At 27.4% G+C, this 22,419-nt stretch overlaps 1 pseudogene; it reads left to right on the forward strand.

Moving 5' to 3' along the window:
- The first annotated feature begins 3,518 nt into the window (after nt 1-3,518).
- Nucleotides 3,519-22,271, forward strand: LOC130945796 (protein STRICTOSIDINE SYNTHASE-LIKE 3-like; annotated as a pseudogene).
- Nucleotides 22,272-22,419: the final 148 nt, after the last annotated feature.

Below are 22,419 nucleotides of genomic sequence, written 5' to 3' on the forward strand. Positions count from 1 at the left end.
GAAATATCCAACCTATGAAGGATTACCATGTGTTCATAACACGCAGCGGAAGAAAAGAAAGTAATCTTTAAAGATCTATTTTGTGCTTAAACTTTATTCCAATAATAAATATATAGTAGATCAGATCTAAATACCTGTGTACGCTAGTAAAAATCATTTTCTCCTTCGATAGTACGAAGGTGCTATGCGTATCCACACCGAGACCAACCTTTGCTGTCAACTCTTTGACCAATGGATATCTGATCTAAATTGAGAACCTCTTTGCAACTCTTTGCACACCATAAAATTCTTCTCCAAGAATTATGCTCACATACATTTATGTGTGTAGAGGTGAAGGAATAAAACCCTTGTGTTTTATTCTCACTTCTTTCCTCTACTCTTGACACACATATATATAGTATGAGATTTGTTACTAATTTTAAATTTGATTCTCAATTCAAATTTAAACCATATCTTCAAATTCTAAATCTGAATCCTTCAAATTTATGAATCATATCATAACTTAATTTAAAACAAAATCAGTTAGGATCTCATCCAAATTTAGAAATAGAATAACTAATTATTCTCAAATCTCATTTAATATTCTCAATTATCATACTATCATTATATTCTTGGTGCTAGCAAAGAATATAATAATATTCCATTTGAATTAATATAATTATTTATTTGATCAAATCAAAATAATAATTAAATAATTCTATAGCAAAGATTAGAACACTCGTTAGTGTGTGACCCCATAGGTTCAATACTAAGCGGGTAATAAATTAGTCGTACTAAATTTACTAATCAAGGTTAGCGTCTAGCAACACTCCTCAACGACCCGATAGTATGAAGTAACATATTTTTACTAAGAACCTTAGAAGAACAAAGTATAATTCCTTCCATCTTTCCAACTCTTGGTTAACCCTTAGAGTATGGTTTAATTGTCAAACTCTAACATGTTACCATTATTATAATGAACTGTGAATAACCTAAGAAACTCATTTCTTCATTCATTCAATCCCCTTGGCCAAGGTTTTATTCATCTCATTCATTATAATCATAGAGCTCAAACTCTTTACCGAGAGTTGACGGATTTCTTATTGACTGATCATTAATTCTACAAGTATTTAAATCATACACAATATCCATTTAACTAGCACCCTAGGGTATTAGGTGTCCGGAATCAAAGTATAATAAATACGTTGTTAATTACTATGATAGTCGCAGGTCAAAGGAAACTCTATTACTATGTTCATCTTGAGAATATCCTATTGACAAATATGCGATAATTATAACCATTAGGAATTCTCAGAGTGAGCCAGTTCAATGGTCATATCCCTATATGCACTATCTATATATATAATTTAATAAATGAGATCTATTAATCTTCATCCAATGAAGATCATTATATATATATATATTGATCTTTCTGGATTATTAATGTCCTTTTTAATAATTCTATGACCAAGAACAATTTAGATTAAATTATAAAAGATTTATCTCTCAATATTATGATCACTATCACAATGATAAATCTCTAAATTTAATCAAGGACCTTCTTATATTAACATTTTAATATAATAACAATAACAAATTATTTGACACATGATTGATTAGATTGTGGTCATACTACTTATTTCCAACAACCTATGCCATATAAGTTGAGCTTTTGGACAATCTCGAATACAATGTAAAACTAATTCTTTGCTAGAAAGACATCTTGGACACCTATCCGATGACGAGATATCTCTTCTGAGTTCTGAAGCGAAAACTTGCAGTAGGAAGAGCCTCCTTAAGACACAGCCAAGCTAAAAATTCTTGCTTTTCCGGAACAAGCTGGTGCCAAAACCAAAGTTAATTCTCCCACTCCTTCCAACCAAACAGCTGTTTACACAACCACAAGTAACCATTGCGTGAATCATAGACTTTGACAGCAGACCCAGACCAATACCAACCCATCACTTCCGGGCCTGCTTGCACATCTGGATTGTAAGAAAGAAAATTACCTTTCAGAAATTGAGATAAATGAGAATAAAGAGTATCCAAATGTCACCAACTAACCAACCAACCAGAGATACTGTATCCGAAGGTTCGAATCAGAAATGTGAACATAATACATCTCATTAGATAACTGCCCTTGTCTCCCCCAACTAGAAAACAAAAGATTCTGGTTCAAATTCTTAATACACCAAACAAACTTATGCTTTAATATTTTCCAAGCCTTGTAAAGACTTCTCCAAATAGGAAAGCCCTTGTATTTAGGATAACCAAAACTGTCATATAGAGATAATTGGTATTTGACATCTAATAATTAGACTCACAACTTGTCTGACTGGTGAAAAAAAGTCCAAACTATTTTTTAAAAAAAAAACAATATTCATACAATAAAATTTCTAATCCCTAAACTTTTATATTTTTTTTTGGAATAATCAGTACCTTTCAACTAGCAACTAATAATATGAGTAACTGATTTAATCACTAATTTTAGTTGATTTATTTAATATAATAGTAAATATAAACATATTAGGTCCATGCTATAAGGCATATGGTCTATTATTATGTTGACTATAGTAGTTATACAATTTTGACATGCTAAAATTAAGTAAAAAATTTTACTATTTGACAATATTCTTTAATTTAAAAAATAAAAAATATTATTAAAATATAAAAAAAATCATCACAATTTTAGCAACACTAGTTTCTTTAAAAATAGAGAAAGATGGTGTATAATCCATTGTAATAGTTACCTAGTGTGTTTTTTTTTTAAGTACTACAGTTGCATATAGGTAAAATACTTTTTTTTTTTCCTTTTCGATACTCCTTTGAATTTGCTTCCACCAGAATTCATTCTAGCGCTCTAACTCTCTTCACACTCATCATATCTTTTTTTGTATGACTACATGAAGAATCAATATTTTCACCACCCATACTTGTTGTTGCGGAGTCTTCTCATATGGATGGAGAATAAAAATCTTAATCTTTTAATCGTGAAAGAAAGACATTTGAACCATTATTGATGATATTCAATATTCTGAAAATCGGTTTGAATCGGCCAGTCAAACCGAAAACCGTTAATAAATACAGTTCGGACAGAAGGCAAAATCGCCAATTTCAAGAACCGAAATTAAACAGTCAAACCAGCCGAAAATCGGTCGGTCGAATTGAACCGTGACCCGGCCGATTTTTTAAATTTTGCCAAAAACGTGTTTTATCCACAGATCCAGAAACGAACCCTAACCTTCAGTCTTCAGTCTTCAGTTCACTCAAACACCACTCTCGAGCCTCTTCTTTGCAGCCCTCCACTCACACCTCTCGCACTCAGTGGCCACGCATGCAGTCTCTACCTCGAGCTTTCGGCGCAATCTCTGTCCCGCCGCCGTCGCAACACTTCTGTCGAAGTCACTCATCGTCGCAAGTTCGTGGAGCCAGCTTGGAGATTCGCGCAGCCCTTTCCGTCGAAGTGAGCCGTGGAAATCGCAGCCACCGCTAGCACTGCGCAGTGTCGTCATGAGTGACCTGAAGCCCTTGCCTCCATTATGCCGTCGTTAATCGCACTGTCGCTGCCTAGTTCGTTGTGGTCTTTCTTCAATCCTCTTATTTCGTGGTGCTCGAAGGCCCTTCTATTCCCCCAACGTCAATGCTCCTACTGATTGATGATAAATTGATACCGGTAAATTGTTATTGGTTTGTACATGCTTTTATTTTTTTTTTGCTGTTAAATTTTGTTAAAATTTTTTTGATTGTACTCGTTGCCTAAAGGAATACTTGTATCACATAGCTCACTATTAGTGCCTGCTGTTCGTGTTTGTTTTTTAGTTCATAAATTATCAAAATATATTGATTATTGAATGGCTCTGCTCACTACTGTCATGCTGTGTTGTATCTTAGTTTGTGTCTTCTTCGTTGCTGTGTTCTGTTTTTTGGCTTTCTGTTGTTCATTGCTCAGCATTTTTGTGTTTAATTAAGTCAATTAAAACTATGCTTTGGGCTTTATTGTGTTTAGATTGTTAAGTTAGTTAATTCAGCATATGTTCTGCTGCACTTTTCTGTATTTTTATTATTGTCGTCCTTCTCCTTCTTTCAACATCGTAATTGTATTGCCTCTATCTTTCTCTTGCCTCCATTTACTACAAATACAAATTATTACCTTTCAGTTAAATCTCATTTTTTAAAATTGTTTTGTATTGAATGATATTATTTTTTTATTTTTTTAAATTATTGATTATGTAAAGTATTGTAATTAAAATTTGAATACATAAATATTTATTTTTAAATTAAATTAAATAAATTATATAACAAAAAAATTTAATGATTTTGTATTCCATAATATTGTTTGGTATATAACCCTGATTATTTGATGAGTTTAATTTTGATAGCATTGCGTAATTAGATGCACGTGAAATTATTTTACACTAATAGAACATCAAAATTAAATTCTTATTTGATTGACATAGAGAAAACACAAAAAAAAGAAAATTGCACTTACCAATGATTTGTTAAAATATTGATATGTTTATCTCCTAAACAATTAATGATGTAGAATACTGATATTCAAGTACATGCAAATTCGTTCATAATTAAATTAAAATAAATAATTTATATTGCAAAAAAATTTATTAATTTAATATTATTTATTTGACATATAGTACTGATTATTTGATTGCCATATAAAAGACGTAAAAAAATCTATACCTATCAATGGTAAAGTAAAAATAATTCTCATAAATATTTTGTTAATTTTTTTTGAATTTTTAATCAATTCTATGTTAGTTAATATTATTTTTTTTTACTGAATATTAGATAACATATAACATTGAAGATGTGGTAGGATAAAAATATTTATTAATTAATTTTTTTAAATAATTTGATAACACAATAAACATCTAAATTTTTTATTATATATTTTTTAACATTTCAACTTTCACGATATTATACAGTCTAATTTAAATAGCCAAAATACAGTAAAATAAATAACAAGAAGATATAGAATTCTACTTTTTGTTATGTGGTACAAAGATGATATAATAATATAATAAATTGTAATAAAAATAAAGTAAAATAAATAAAAATAAGAAGATATAAAATTTTACTTTTTGTTTTGAAGTACAAAGATAAAATAATAATATAATAAACTGTGATATTCTGGTACAAAAGAACATATCAAGAACCTTCTATCTTTTTATTTTAATTTTGTTAAAAATACTAATATCATTTACTTTTAACTTTTAAGATAAATATAAAGATGTGACCTTTTATGCATTAGAAGAAGTTAAGAATACGAGTGAGTGAGAGACAGAGAGAATTTTTTAACTTATTAAATTTGAGTTATATCAAGTGATGATTAAGAAACAAATTAAAACTCTAAATTCAAAAAAAATGTCTCTTTTTACCGTGTTTCACTTTAAGTAATTATTTTTTTATAGATAGTATTTAAGTGACAAACAAAATAATAAAAAGGTTCGTATTAGATTATGAAAACTAATGTCATCCTTATAGTAAGATTGTATTATTTCAAAACATGCAAAATAAAATAATAAAATATAGTTTAATTAATTTACCTAATAAAACAAACGTACAACTTATATAAAAACAGTCAAATATAAGAAATAATGATAGTCTTTTATTCTAAGGGCCTATATTAAATTGCAACTTAAATTTATAATTATTAGTTAAAAACTTACAATAATGTACTATTTTTATCATATTAGTTAAAAATAATATATTTTGATATTATTTTTATGGATTATTGACATCAATTTTTGATAATTTGAACAAAAATTTTGAATATTTTATGTCGTACATCTTTTTTAATAGAATAATAAGACAACTTAAAATACACATCAAGAAAAAACTATTATTTTTATACATCTAGATATTCAAAAGACACAAAAACTAATTCTTTTAACAACACTTGAACAACTCATAAAAGTTAACACAATAAAGAATTATAGATTAAAGTGATAGACAAAATTGAAAGTTGCGATAATGGTACTTGATGATCATTAATTGCGATCGGGTGAAGAGAATGTGGGAGGAGAAGAAGAAAATGAGAAGGAGAACAAGGCAATAATAGTGTGTGATTGAAAATAATAGTGTATGATACAATAAAAAGATATAATAAAAATATAAATTAATAATTTAAAAAAGTAATAAAATTAAAGATAATTTAATAAATTGAAAACAAAATTTAAAAAATAAAATAATTTTTATCTATTAGAATTATGAATATAAAATTAAAAAAATACTTTGAATATAAATTTTTATCTTTACTTCAAATTAAACACTGTTAAAAAAAATCAATTTTATAATATTTATAAATAATTACATTATAAATATTTATCTTAATTTTATTACACATAATAACAATATAATAAATTTTTTAATATCTTATTTAATTTAAATTTTTTATTTTTTAACGTCCTAAAAGTTAAATAACTTATAAAATTTTTATATTTATTTTTAAATATTTTTTATTTTTAATTTTTAAATTATTTTATCAAATCTATAATCAATTGAATTCATTCCTATAATAAGAAATCAATTTAGTTAAATAATTTTGAAGTGTTTATAAAATTATTTTTATGGTCAATAAATCTGACAGTTTTTTAAAACTAAAAAAGTTATTGATAAAACGATGTATGATGAATTACGAAAATTTTTCTTAGGTACATAATTTTTATATTCTTCTATTTTGTTTATTAATTATTCTTATAGTTTGATATTTAAAAACGAAAAAAATAAGCATTTTTATTTCTTCTATTTTTTCACTATTTATAGAAAAATAAAGATCTCTTTAGATTTAGATCCATATTTTAGCCTATCACTTAAAAAAGATGAAGACAAATATAAATATCTATAAAATTTAAATAAAAATGATCTTTTGTAAGTAACTAATATGTATTTTAATTCGGTTTATATATAATCTTTTTGAATCAGGATAGTATTATTATCATTATTTGTTGAACTATGTTTTTTCTGATAATATATATATTTTTTTATTGTGTACTTTCATAATTTAATATTTTGTATAATAATGATAATTTTAACAAAATATAATATAAATAAAGTCACTTTAATATTAAACTAATAAAAAAATACTTATTTAATAAATTTTAAAAATAAATAATATATTAACAAAAAAATAAAAAATAATTTCTTAAAAAATAATAAAAAAGCAGCTGAATAGACATCATGTCTGTTCAGCCGCTAGTTAATAATAATATGGGTTGAATTATAATTAATTTTATAATAAGAATATATAAGAAGTATATAAGATGTAATATTTTTTAGGTATTTATTTATTTTTTTTAGAAAATCTTTTATTTTTAAACATTTAAAAAAAAGAGTTAATAGTCAAAATCGTCTCTAAAAGATACTTTGATCTCTATTTTGGTTCTCGAAAGACAAAATTAATCGAAATCGTCTGCGAAAGATATACGACTTGGTCACGTTTGGATGATGACGTATCACGTTAAGTACCACGTGTCACAAAATGATTGGTTGACGTGTCAGATCAGTGACATCTACCTCGCCACGTATCAGATCCGTGATACGTGGTCACTTGACATGCAAAAAAATTATTTATAATCAAAATAGTCCTTGAAAGTTTATAGTAAGTCATTTTCATCCCTAAAATTTAAAAAATTAATCAAATTAGTCCTTATATAATTTTTTTTATTTTTTCCTTGATAATATTAAATTTGAAATATTTTTTGATACTACTAATTTTAATAGAAATGTAATTTGACAAACAAAAAATTAGTAATTATATCTTTTATTCTTAAAAATTTTTTCAATAAAATTATTTCTCTCCTTTAATTCTTCTCAAAATCTCTCTTATTCTTTTCTATTCTAAAATATTTTTCTTTCATCTTGTGACACGTGACACGTCGTCATCCAACTGACGAAAGGACTAACATAATCAAGTTGTGTGTCTTTTAAGGACGATTTCCATTAATTTTATCTTTTGAAAACTAAAATAGAAATCAAAATATCTTTTAGAAACGATTTTTGACTATTAACTTTTTAAAAAAATCTTAAATTGTTTGTTAGACAGTTACGCTTTATATATTACTACAATAAAATTAATTATATTTGGATTTATATTATTAGTATAAAAAATGATCTACATAACACATTAAATAACACCTTTCATCAACCGACATGATTTTACTGAAGAGATTCCTTTCATTCACGATGGTATCAATTATTTGCAACACTTGTCCTCAATCCTATTAGGAACGCAGTTCGCTTCCCTTTACATTTTCGATTCTTGTTAATTATTATATGTACCACTAAAGTTATTCTGAATGTTTGTTGCCATGATCGGATTATAATTTTCTGTTGATGAGTAATTTTAATTTTTTGAGTGGGAACTATGATTTGGTTCTTTATTTGAGGCTAGAGAGATTTTTAAATATTAATAAATTTATTTGTTTTGATTTTTTTAAATTAAGTATTTAACTAAATCACAACATTTTTTTAAATTACGTAAATATACATTATTACCGTTACTCCTCTTCCTCCTCTTCTATTATCATCACTTCTTCTTATTTTTTTTCTTCTTCAACAACTTCAATATTGGTGTCACCGTCCTCTTCTTTTTTTTTGGTTTTTTTTTTCAACTCTTTTCTTCTTATGATTTTTATCTTTTTCTGTATATATTTAAAAAATTCAAATATAAAAATAACACAAATTTTGATGCAACACATAAATTTTAAAGAATTATATATTTAAATTATTGACATCCAACTAATAAAATACATGTAATATAAAAATTTTAGTACATACCAAAAGTTTGGTATATTATATAAAAATTTTGATGCACAAAAATTTTTAAAAAATTAAATATCTAAAATATTAACATTCAAACAATAAAATACATATAATGCACAGGACCGAAACTTTTAATGCACAGTATAATTTTTTTTTAAAAATTATATATTTAAAATATTGACTTATTCAATTAACTCAAAAATTTATATGCTATGCATAAAATTTTTTGTGCTATATATGAGTAAAAATTTCAGTGTCATGTGCAAAAATTCTTATACTATATCAATAAATTTTTTGTTCACTAATAAAAAATTATGTACTGAAAAAACGCAAAAAAAAAAGAAAATCAATGAGATATGCATAAATTTTTTTGTTAGATTTAGCCATTTAGGGGTGCACAGATCTGGTCCGGTTCGAAGGTCTGGTCCGGTCTCGAACACTTTAAGGGTTAATTTGGTGTGATTACATCGGATTTAGAGTCGGGTAAGGGTCTCAAAAATAGATCCGGTCATTGTTTTGAGTCGGGTCCGGTCATAACTCAGTTCACTCGAAGTTGGCCCAGTGGCCCGGTCATCATACACAATTAATATTTTGTGTTATTAGTGATGGATCATGACTATTCTTATGTAGAATTTAAGTATTGTAAACCTTAATATTTTGTATAATTAGTCATTATAAGACTATAAGTTAATGTTTTATATTTAGAATGCATAAAATTTTAGACAAATGCATAATATTGTGTTATTTGTATTGATATTTGGAATTATTAGACAATTTAGTATTGATTGTGGTTTTGCTTTAGTATTGATTGTGGTTATACTTTAATTTTAAAGAAGGGTTGGTTCTTGTTATATTTTTCTAAGTGAATTTTATCATGTTAAATAATAGTTGGAGTCTTGAAAATTTGGATATTTTTACATGCTAGCTTACAAGAATGTATCAATGTAATGTAATGTTGACGGCCCAGTTTTCACCCGGTATAATAGTGGCTCGAAAATGTATTGATTTTATCGGGTTTAGGGTCGAGTTCGGGTCTAATAAATAAATCCGGTGTATATTTTAGATTGAGTCTAGATCCTATCAAATCCGATTTCACCTGACCCATGTGCACCCCTAGTTAAATTTGTACCAATTTAATTAGATTTTATTACAAAAAGATCAGAGTTATATATGTAACATCATCGTTTAAATATATATATGGCTTTAGCGTGTTTTGCAACTTTTTTAGCGTTTGATTAGGTTTTTTTAATTAAAACCTTTTTGTTTTCACTTTTAAGTATCATGTAACTATTTGTAACTTAATTCTTCTTCTGCAAGTTAAGTGTTATTCAACTTTTTTTTTAAATCAAATTATCATCATCATTAGAGATATAATTATTTATATTATCTCTTTCTATCAGTTTAAATTTATAAAAAAAATGGTATCATAAATTCTATAACAGAAAAATTTAAAATTTAATCTTTGCTGAATTCTAAAAATAAAAAAATCATAAAATAAATAAAAAAGACCTATATAAAAATTCAATAAATCCAAAAAGTTTTATTCTCCTCCCCGTTATTGTTGTTGTTGTTATTATTATTATTATTATTATTATTATTATTATTATTATTATTATTATTATTATTATTATTATTATTATCCTCCCAATTGAAATTAAAAAAGAATTTAAAATTTTTCAACCACAACTTTATTTGATTTTTTAGTATAATTTTTTCTAAAAAAATTTCAAAATACAAAATAAAAAGATGCTTTATTATTCAATTCAAAATTTTAACACGTTAATTTTATGAGAAGTGTTAGAAGGCAGCAATTTTTGTAATTTGTAGCCATTAATTAGCCATCAATAGTATTTCTAATGGTGTAATATTACATATAAGGGTAGAATTCACTTTTCTTTAGCTGGTTAAGTGCTGACCAAATTTTAATAAAAATGCAGATCCCATAGACTTTTTCTAATTTTTTTTTTCTAATTCTTTTTTATGTTTGCTCAACAATACATATAATTAAGAAACTCTAACATTTTTGTTTGTGGGTAATTTTGATCAAGTCTGGTAGAATGCACTTTTCTTAGCTGGAATTTGGAAGTTATCACTAATAAGCTAGGACATAATTAAATAGAAGGATAACAAGTACGTACAAAAATATATTTGATATGGGAAACAAGTACATTTTAATCTTTTTCTTTTTTAAAAAAGCAAAGTATTTTGTTTTGATTTGGAGATAGAAAATTTCTACGTTATTTGCATCTTTCGCCTAAAGAGTGGGAGGCATTAGAATAAAACATTGACACAAAAATGTCATGCATTTTATTTTTATCTTGATTATCTTACTAACTAATTTTGTATAATTTAATCCTGCTACGTTTATACTCTTTATAATAATAAATAATATCAATATTTTTTTAACAAATGAATACATATTTTTTTATTTTATTAATCAAAAAATAATTTAAATACATAATTAATCAGAAATAATTTTAGAGTGTTTGATATATGAATAGTATTTTTTTATTTATGAGTTTTGAGAGAGAATTTTGAGACACTATATATCTTATGGTCTATTTTGGTTACTCTGTTAAAGACGTCTAAAACGTATTTTTTTAAAGATATTTTTTATAATTAAAATTTAACATATATAATCGATTAAATTATGTTATTTTTTGTCAAAATTAGACCAGACAAATTAATTTAACCGAAAAATAGTGAATCAAGTTTTGAAATGGTCTAAATTAATATTATTTTTTATAAAAAATTACTATAATACTCCTATTTTAAGAATTTTAAATTCTAGCATTTTTTTTTCTCTGTCGTCATAGGGTTAAGATTTAGAGTTTTCAAAACTAATATATATATATATATATATATATATATATATATATATATATATAATATGAGTATTTTAGTTATTTTTTATAATAGAAATATTGTAGTAATTTTTTTATAAAAATATTAATTTGTATCAGTTCAAAATTAAATTTATTAATTTTTTGGCTAAATTGATTTATCCAATCTAATTTTAATAAAAATAACACAGTTTAATTAATTATATGTATTAAATTTTAATTTTTAAAAAATAACTTTTAAAAAACGTTTTTGACATCTATATATATATATATATCCTGATAATTTTGATAGTACTATAGTATTGTGGACAAAGTGCATAAGAGAAGTGAGTGTGTGATAAGATTGGTATATTTTTGTCCCTTGCCGGCAGGGTGAACCTCATGAATTGTATGTATCGATTCTTTAATCTATTTGTGTTATGTCCGTGATCTCTTCTTCCCAACAGAATAAGTGAAGAGGCTAATAATGAATAGAAACCTTCTTCCTCAAGGGATCATCTCGTGAATATATCTCTTTCCTTGCTTGGTTGGGATCTAAGGTTTAATTAGCACACTATCAAAGTGGGTGGGAGTCTTAGGATTAAGGAGTCTCAATCTAGTTGCTAAGTTTTGAGAAATTATTATTGGAATATCAAGTCTCTTGTTAAAGAATAGAAGCCTTTCTACTCCATCTTGGAAACAATAGTGTGTCAAAACCAAAAACAATAAACGTATTTTTATTATCAGAGAAATATTAGAAAATCAATTATTTTTATTAATATTAGTCAATATTTTATATTTATATTTTATTTTAATATTATTAAAATTTATAATTTAAAATTAATAAAAATAATAAATTTTATTAATCATATAATATTATTCTTATTATTAATAAAAATATTAAATAATCATTTTTTTATTTTTATCTAACTTATTGGTAATCAAAATTCTATTTCTATCTTTCTCTATAATTTTTTCCATTTTGTTTTGTGAAAGAGCCAACTTTTCTTTAACTAAATTCACTTAATAAAAAATAGATAAATAAAGACCAAAAACCAAAAAAAAAAAATATATATTGATTGATCGTTGACTTTTCAACTTTTGGTGACATATAAAAAAAAGAAAGCTATATTCAAAACTCTTTATTTTATATAAGACCTAATGTTATTAAGAAAAAAAAATATTACATGTCGTTTTTTAAAACATGACGGAATAGTGAACCGACTTAAATGAATATAATATAATAATATGATTTATTTATAATAAAAAATTATCCATCTAAAAATAAGTAATATCTAATCTTAAATAATTATTTGAATAAAGTAGTATTGTTTTAGTTTTTAATATTTGATTTAATTTTGAAATGTCCTATTTTTATTTTAAATATTTTATTTAATTTTATTTTAGTTCTCTTATTAAAATTAAATTTTTTTTTTCAAATTTATTATTTTTATTATTTGAGCATTTTTACTCTCAAATCATAACAATTACCACCATGACTACTATAATTATAATTTTTGTTATTAGTCAGAATAAATTATAAGGAGAAAAAATATTTTTGAAAAAAAATTTTAACGAGAAAAACAAAAATAAGATGAAATAAAATATTAGCAATAAAAATAACATTTTAATATTATGAGTAAACTACGAAAATAATATTTGAAAGTTTACATCGTTGGCAAAAAAAATCTTAAAAGATATTAACAATAGAAAAAACCTTTGAAAGATGTAAAAACGCGACAAAAAGAATTGAATATTTTTTTTGGTGACTTAAAGAAATAGATATTAAATATATATATATTCCAAACAAAAACTTTAGATATCAGATTTTATACAAATTTTTGTAATCATTATTAGAAGAATAAGAATTTTTTATCTTTAAAATTTGATCATTTTTAGTCAAGTAATTTTTTTTAAAAAGTTTTTTTATTGTGATGAATTACTACTTCTTTTTTGAAAAATAAAAAAATCTAGATATCAAATTTTGTTTCGAATTTTTTTTTGTATATTTTTTAAATATTTATTTAAATATTACCACAAAAATTAAAATAAAAAAATAAGTCATTTGCTAAACACAAAATTTTTTTGTTATTTATAAAAAAATATAATAACTATTAGTTATTTTTATCATATTTTTAAATCATTCAAAAATTATTTTATCAATAACATTTTTTTAAAAAAAATTATTTAACAACAAAATCTTTAGCACATTAAATTAATAATTAATCCTAATATTATAAATAAAACTAAAATTTAATCAAAATATTAGAGGTTAAAATAATAAGATGAGTATTTTAGTCTCAAGTGAACTAATAAGGCATCCCATCTTCAAAAACTATTTGACTAATTTCCTCCACTCCACTGAGCTCTTTTTGTGATAGGAATAATGGCGATGAATTATTTTCTATACCTAATCTAATAAAGTTTCCACTAGACCACATGTGCATGATTTGTATTTTCACAAATTTACTCTCTCGTTTAATTTGCTGGCCTTACAATAATAACATTTCTCTCCCAATTCAATATAGAAGACGTTGTTATTACAACGTGGAAGGAAATAATAATGGGCGTTGTCCCTCACACACACATCACATGCTTACACACTTATGACTTATCACCAATCCCATCTTGTCATGTGTCCTGATACGGCTCAACCCCAAGTTTGGGATTACAAAAGATTAAATATGATTCAGACCAAGAAAAAGAGAAAGAGAGGTTGTAATTAATAAGAGTTGAATAACAATTATGTACATTCTTTATAGAAATAACATGTCTTGCAATATGTTTATAGTTCGAATTTCTAAACCCATTAAAAAGGTAGATCAGGCTAAAATTTGAAGTCTGTTAAATTAAAAAAATTTGTCAAATTTATACCATTAAATTGACGGATTTTGATGATATATAGTCTATTGGGTTAAAAATTTTTATTTATTTATTTTTATTAAATAAAAAAATAATTATTATTATAAAATTAATAATTATAAAATTTTTAAATATTTTTTATTTTTATTCTTTTTTTAGTTATTAATTTTATTTATTTTATTTTATAATTTCGTATATTTGTTCAAATTATGTGACTTATTTTTTAAAATAAAAATGGTTCTATTGATAAATATTATTTTAAATAACTTTATTGAAATTAAAAATTAAAAAAAAAGACAATAAAAAAATTATACTATAATTTGACTATTTTTTATTTGTATTTAATTTTTAGTTAATTTTATTTTTCAAAAAAAAAAAGAAAGAGTCAAGCGGGTTAGCCATAGAGTGAGACAGGCTAACATTTTAGATCTATCTTAGTTGACGGGGCGGGTTGAGACGGATTTAGACGGAGCGGAGCGAATTGAGACGGATCGGCACACTTTGTCACTTCTATTCATATCTATTAAATTTTATGGTAGTTATGATTACGATAGTTATAAATGAAAATTTAATAATATTTAAAACATATAACTAAATTTAAGATGGCATGTTTTATTGAAAAATTTCAGGTGATAAATATTTCTTAATTTCATCAATTTTTTTAATTAAAAAGTAATATCAAATGGTAAAAAAATCGAACCTTATTGTAATTATATTTTTTAATTATTGTTAAAATTTCATGACCATCATAGTTATTAGGAAAAAGATTCTCTAAAATAATAATGTTAATAAAGTGATAAAGTAATATTTTAATCACCTTTAAATTTTTAATATTTATTATCCGTGAGCTCTATTATCTTAATTTAATGGTGATTCATGGTATATTTTTTTTCTAAAATGACAATACAACTTTAGGGTTGTGTTTGTTTTTAGAGACAACACAGAACATGACACTGAAACAAAGACAATAGGACGAAGATACTAAAAATTATTTTTTGTGTATTGTGTTTGGATACGATGGACAAGATACTAATGTAATGTCTAGTATTATGTTTGGATACACATGGACAAGACTAAAATATTATATGAAATGACTAAAATAGTCCTGTGATTCCAAATTTTCTACATCAATACAAATTAATTTAATAAAAAATGAGAGTACGTAGGAGTACAGACGGAACTTGAAAAAAATATTTGAAGAGGCAAAAAATTTTAATAAAAAAATATATTAGTATTTATATTAAAATAAAATTTATAAATATAATTATTTTATTTTAAAATTTATTATTAATATGTAGGAATATATATGGTTAAGATTAACAAAAAAAATAAATTTGAGTTTGATTAATAAAAAAATTTGTTTAAGTTAATATACCAAATTAATTTTAAATAAAAAATTAATTTAAAAAAAATCAATTTTTACATGAAAAAACAATTAGTTTTTGCATATAAATCAAATTAATTTTATCTTTCAAAAGTTTTAAGATTAATGATTTTTGTTATTATTATTATTATCTCCGTGTCCTGCCCCAAAAACAAACGCTACCTAGAGAATTCGGATGCTAGTTTTGTTATCATAATCATAACTATATATATATAAGATTAATTATTTGGTTAGTTTTTATAATTTCACTAAATTTTTTATTATTTTGTTAATTTTTATAATTTTATTAAATTTTTAATTAAATAATATATATGTATTTAATTAGATTCTTACACTATTTTTAATTTTGTAATTAGATCTTTTTTAGTATAAAAAAATTAGAATTAATTGAATATTTCTATGTAAATTGAAGATATCTATAATTAAAAACCTAATTTTATTTTTGATCACATATTTTTTGAGAAATTTTTTTTATTAATTTTAATATTTTTGACATAAAAATAACCTAATTACAAGATTAAAAATAGTTTAGGGATTCAATTAAAAAAAATATAAAGACCTAATTATAAACTTAATAAAATTATAGAAATTAATAGAATAATTAAATCTATTTAAAATAGAAAGATGCTAGCTCAAATTTTTTAAGGTAGTTACTTAAATAAAAATATTTTTATATAAAAATAATAATTTAAATATAGAAATAATAATTTAAATATTAACACATATTATATATTATATTAAGTATATATAATTTAGTTAAACATATTAAATTATATCTAACAATTTTTAGTTATAATTTTAAGATAATTTTTTAAGAGTAATCACTACAACACGTGAATACTACTAAAAATAACCATAATATATATATATATATATATATATATATATATATATATATATATATATTATTTAGTTTATTTTTATTATATATTTTATATTTTAATATATATTTTATATCAATAAATAATTTAATAGTTGGTGTTTTTTTTTTGCACACAACATGATTTTTAATTATTTTAGATATTTGCTATGATGTAGAATAAAAAGATAAAGAGAATAAGAGAAGAAAGAAAAGTGAATCACATGCAATGTGGATTGCATTTTCTAAAAATATTTAAATATTTTTATTATTATTACGATAAAAATTTAGATATAATTATTTTTATATAAAATTAATAATTAAAAATAATTAAATTATAATCTAATTAAATTTATCAAATTATTTATTAACTTGACGTCAAAATATAGGTGGATATACTTGTCTTTGTATTCTCTGCATGTTTTAACATGTATGGGAATATTGGCCTTGTTTTATAGTGTGTTTATTCATGTGTTGTTTCTAAAACCAAATCCAACGAACTACCACCGGAAATCTCCCTCTGTATGCATGCCATGACTTTTAATTTGATCTCAAAACTCCCAACAAAAGCCAAGTATTTCTTTCCTCTCACCAAACGAATGCCTCACCTGCCCTACCTTTCAACCTTCATCAAAACTTCCAACTAAACATTTCGTAAACAAATCAATTCCTTAACCACCTTAATTCGTGTTATTCCTTCATTCATTGCTCAACATTATATAATCTTCCATGTTAATCCACATCCTCTTCCTTCACTCGAAGCATTCATCTTCACCATTCTCTCCTTCCTCTTTGCTCTCTACTGTGCCTTGGACCCTTTCCAACACAGCCTCATGAGGAACTTCCCTGATTTTGAGACGCATAAGGTGGAGGTGCCACCATGGTCTCAGCAGGTTCCTGCTGACCGAGACAACCACAACGTCTTACAAAACTCCAAGCTTATGTTTGTGTGAACCAAGTTCATGGACCAGAGAGCAATGCCTTTGATCCCTTTGGTCACGGCCCTTACACCGGCGTCGCCGATGGAAGGATTCACTTCTGGAATGGACACTCTTGGACTCATTTTGCTTACACCTCTCCGAACAGGTCACGGTACTACTCTTCCTTCTTCTGACCAATATGTTTAAACAAGGGTGGAAATATTTCAGGAATTTTATAAAAAATTGATAATTGAAAATTATTAAATGATTTAACAGACTAAATTATCATTTAATAACTCTTAGTTATCAACTGTATATGAGTTTTCATTTTGAATAACATTACTCTTCGCAAATCATAAATGAAAAAATGACTAGAAACAACTATATTTATAATATGTAAACAAACATATAAGAATTTTGACTTAAGAATAAAATTTGTCCAATTTTTTATCTATTTTAATAAAAGTAACATTGAAATTAGAGATACAAAACGGTGTTTCTTTGAATTGTCTAAGATATAGATGATCTAATAGACATTGTGTACATAATTTGTTGGTGCATAAGTTTTTTGTGGTTGAGTATTACTCTGAATGTTGGACACAGATCAGAAGTATGTAATCCTAAGGAATGTGCAACATTACATAGTTATGTGAACAGTGAGCACATATGTGGAAGGCCTTTGGGCCTGAGGTCTGACAAGAGAACAGGTGATTTGTACATTGCAGATGCATATTTTGGGCTGATGAAGGTTGGGCCTGAGGGTGGCCCAGCAATATCTCTTGTAACTGAGGCTGAAGGAGTGCCACGAAGATTCACAAATGACGTAGACATTGATAATGATGCACATGGAAATGTTTATTTTACGGATAGCAGCTCTTACTATCAGAGGAGGTAACTACTAACCAGGCTTATGAATGTTATTAGTCTTTTTCAACATTTGAAATTGATACATTTTCTAAAAGATGATTATATAATTTTCATGTGAAAATAATATCTAATATGTCAATATGTTAGAAACTTGGGTATTATGAGGTGCTCAAAGTTTTACATCGAGTAGTATAGAATGCTTGATATTGTATATAAGTAGGGTGGTTCTTTTCCCTTAACAGCTAGCTTTTAAAGTGTGGTTTTTCACTTTCTTTAGATACTTAACAATGGTATCAGAGTGTGGTTGTCGGCACCATGGAAAGGCCGTAGCAAAGTGAAGCCGCCGTGAACGTCGGCTCTCCAGGGCCGGTATTATGGGGTGCTCAAAGTCCCATATCGAGTAGTATGGGATGCTTGCAGTACATACTTCTCAGTCAAGGCTGTTGGTAGGGGCTGAACCTGAGTGCTGGGGTCAGCTTATAAGCAACTTGTCCAATTTTCTCTAAAATTTCATAGGGACCATAGAATCTAGCACTCAACTTTTGGTTTACTCTCCGGGCCAGTGACTTCATCCGATAGGGTTGCAGCTTGAGATATACATGTTTCTCTGGTTCAAAAACCACTTCTCGCCTCTTACGATCTGTATATGTTTTCATCCGGTTCTGCGCCCTTTCTAGCTGGAACCGTAGCTCATCCAGCATCTGATTGCGTTCTCCCATTATAACTCTAACTTCCTCAACGGCAGCCTCTCCCCCTCCTCTCAACAACACGGGAGGTTCTCTCTCGTAGAGTGCCTTAAATAGAGTCATTTTGATGGAGCCATGATAATTGGTATTATACCAATATTCAGCCCAACTCAACCAGCGAGGCCACTGCATTGGTTTGGAACCTGTGAAGCATCGAAGATAGGTCTCCATGCACTTGTTCACCGCTTCACTTTGACCATCAGTTTGTGCGTGATGGGTCAAACTCATTTTTAGCGCTGTGCCTGCTGCCTTAAAAATTTCAGACCAAAAAGCACTCATGAAGAGTATATCTCGGTCGGAAACAATGGAACTTGGGAAATCATGAAGTCTCACAACCTCCTTCACGAACAGCTCAGCCACTTCTTTGGCTGTGTATGGGTGAGAAAGGGGAAAATGTGCATATTTGGTCAATCTATCCACCACCACAAAGATGATGTCTTTCCCGGCAGCTTTCGGAAGCCCACCAATGAAATCCATGGAAATATCTGACCAGACATTGGTCGGAACTGGAAGTAGTTGCAGCAGGCCGGCCGGTGATAAAGTGGAGTGTTTGTTCCTCTAGCACACCTCACATTGCTTCACATATTCCATGATAGTCCCTTCATTCCTTTCCAAAACAAAACTCCTGATATCCTCTTGTAGGTTCTAAAGAACCCAGAATGCCCTCCTATCTTCGAATCATGGAATTCTTGGAGGAATTTAGGAATCCACTTGAAATGCTTCGAAATGACTAACCGGCCACGATACGGCAGCTTCCCATTGCGCCATTCATACCCAACTGTTGTTTCTCTCCCCTGAATCAAGTCTTGGATAATCCCTTATAGCTTGGGATCTTGTTGGACTTCTTCCTCTATGCCTTCCCAATCTGCTGTGGACACTACTGAAACTGCTGCAAACTGAAATTTTCTGGAGAGTGCATCAGCCACTCGGTTATCACTTCGCACCTTGTATTTGATCTCAAAGTCGTACCCGAGCAGCTTAGTTATCCATTTTTTGCTGTTCTTCTCCACCAATCCTCTGATCAAGCAAAAATTTGAGGCTTTTTTTATCCGTGTAAACCGTGTATTGATGTCCTAAGAGGTAATGTCTGCACATTTGGATGGCTAGCACGATGGCCATCAGCTCCCTCTCATAAACGGATTTGGCTTGGGCCCTCTCTGAGAGTTTCTGGCTCATAAATGCTATGGGTCTGCCCTCTTGTAACAGCACCGCCCCAATTCCTTTTCCAGAAGCATCGGTCTCTAAATCAAATGGCTTGGAAAAAGATGAAATGGCTAATACCGGCACGGTCACCATGGCCTTCTTCAATTGTTCAAAGGCTGCCTGCGCGTCATTTCCCCATCGGAAACAGTCTTTCTTCAACAGTTGCGTGAGAGGCCAGGCTATTGCCCTATAGTTCTTCACAAACTGGCAGTAGTATCCGGTCAGCCCCAAAAAACTCCGCAACCCTTTTAAATTCTTCGGAATGGGCCAATCTACCATGTCTTGTATTTTCTGAAGGTCTGCAGTCACCCCTTCATTGGAAATCACATGCCCCAAGTAATCAATCTTCTCTTGGGTGAATTTGCACTTCTTCTTGTTGAGGAAGAGTTTATGGCTCTGGAGGACCTTGAATATTTGTCGCAAGTGATCCCAATGATCTTCTAAACTGCTACTATAAACAAGAATATCGTCAAAAAATACCAGAATAAATTTCCTCTTGACTAAAATGACTGGACTCGAGAACGGGCTAGTATTGGGCCTAATTATTCCCGGCAGATTATCAAAGCTTGCCAGTGCCTGAATCTGCCTTCTAAGGAAAGTGGGAAACCACATCTTAAAAGCTAGCTGTTAAGGAGGAAGAACCACTCTCCTTATATACAACATCAAGCATCTCATACTACTCGATGTGAGACTTTGAGCACCCCATAATACTCAAGTCCCTAACACAATACATATTATGTTAAGTAATTTATTCAAATATATCAAGTCGTCTAACGAGTTTCGATTATCATTTCCATGTAAAGACATCTTCATGTAAATAGTCACCTTCTAAACGAATGTAACAAAGAAGGAAGAAAAATACATCTTGTATTTATTTTGTTTTGTATACTGAGATGACATACGTTATAGCATTTGTTTGCATAGATTTTCACACTTTATTGGTTGTTAATTCTGACATTGTGCATGCAGAAATTTTCTTCAGCTCATGTTCTTTGGCGAGCATAGTGGTAGGATTTTGAAATATGACCCTGCCACTAAGGAAACCAGTGTTTTGGTGAGGAACATTCAGTTCCCAAATGGCATTTCCTTAAGCAAAGATGGTTCCTTCTTTGTTTATACCGAGAGCTCGATTGGCGGGTTAATCTAATAATCACATAATTAAGTAGAATCCACATCTCATTCAATGGTAATTGACGACATATAAATCTATACAACGTTTCAATTTCATGCATGAGTATACAGCAACATATTTTTTTTTTGTGAAAACTCACCTACACTTATTCCTATGTGAAATTGATGTCTTGATAGTTGAGAAGCGTTCAATAATTTGACATATTTGACTAAATTATCATCTAATAGTCTTCAATTATCAGCTTCATATGAAGACAACTATTCGTGAATATTCACCCTTTCTTTTTGTGTATTACAACACTATAGGTTAAGCAAGTGCTGGATAAAAGGAGAGAAAGCTGGTACCAATGAGATCTTTGCTATCCTACCTGGATTTCCAGATAATGTGAGACTAGAGTCAATAAAGATGGTGACTTTTGGGTGGCTATCATATGTAGAAGGAATATGTATAGCTATATGAATTCTCTTTACCCAAGGATGAGAAAAGTGTTACTCAAGCTACCTATTCCATCAAATATTCATTTCATGATGATAATTGGAAGCAAGCTTCGTGCAGTAGCGGTTAAATATAACCATCAAGGGAAACTTGTGCAGATACTGGAGGACAGTGAGGGTAAAGTTGTCAAAGGATTGAGTGAGGTTGAAGAGAAGGATGGTAAACTCTGGATGGGAAGTGTTATGGTGCCTTATATAGCTCTTTACAATTTGACAAGAAGCTAAAACTTAAATAGTTGTCAAACATTACGGCTGCCTTTGGTTCTAATAACAAGATAAGATATTGAAAATAAGATATAAAAGACAAAGACAAAAAAAATGAGTGTTTTTGTATTTTATTTGATGATAAATTAAAATAAATAATGAAAGTCCA

This window comes from Arachis stenosperma, chromosome 8 (assembly GCF_014773155.1).
Source record: "Arachis stenosperma cultivar V10309 chromosome 8, arast.V10309.gnm1.PFL2, whole genome shotgun sequence".
Taxonomy (NCBI): Eukaryota; Viridiplantae; Streptophyta; class Magnoliopsida; order Fabales; family Fabaceae; genus Arachis; species Arachis stenosperma.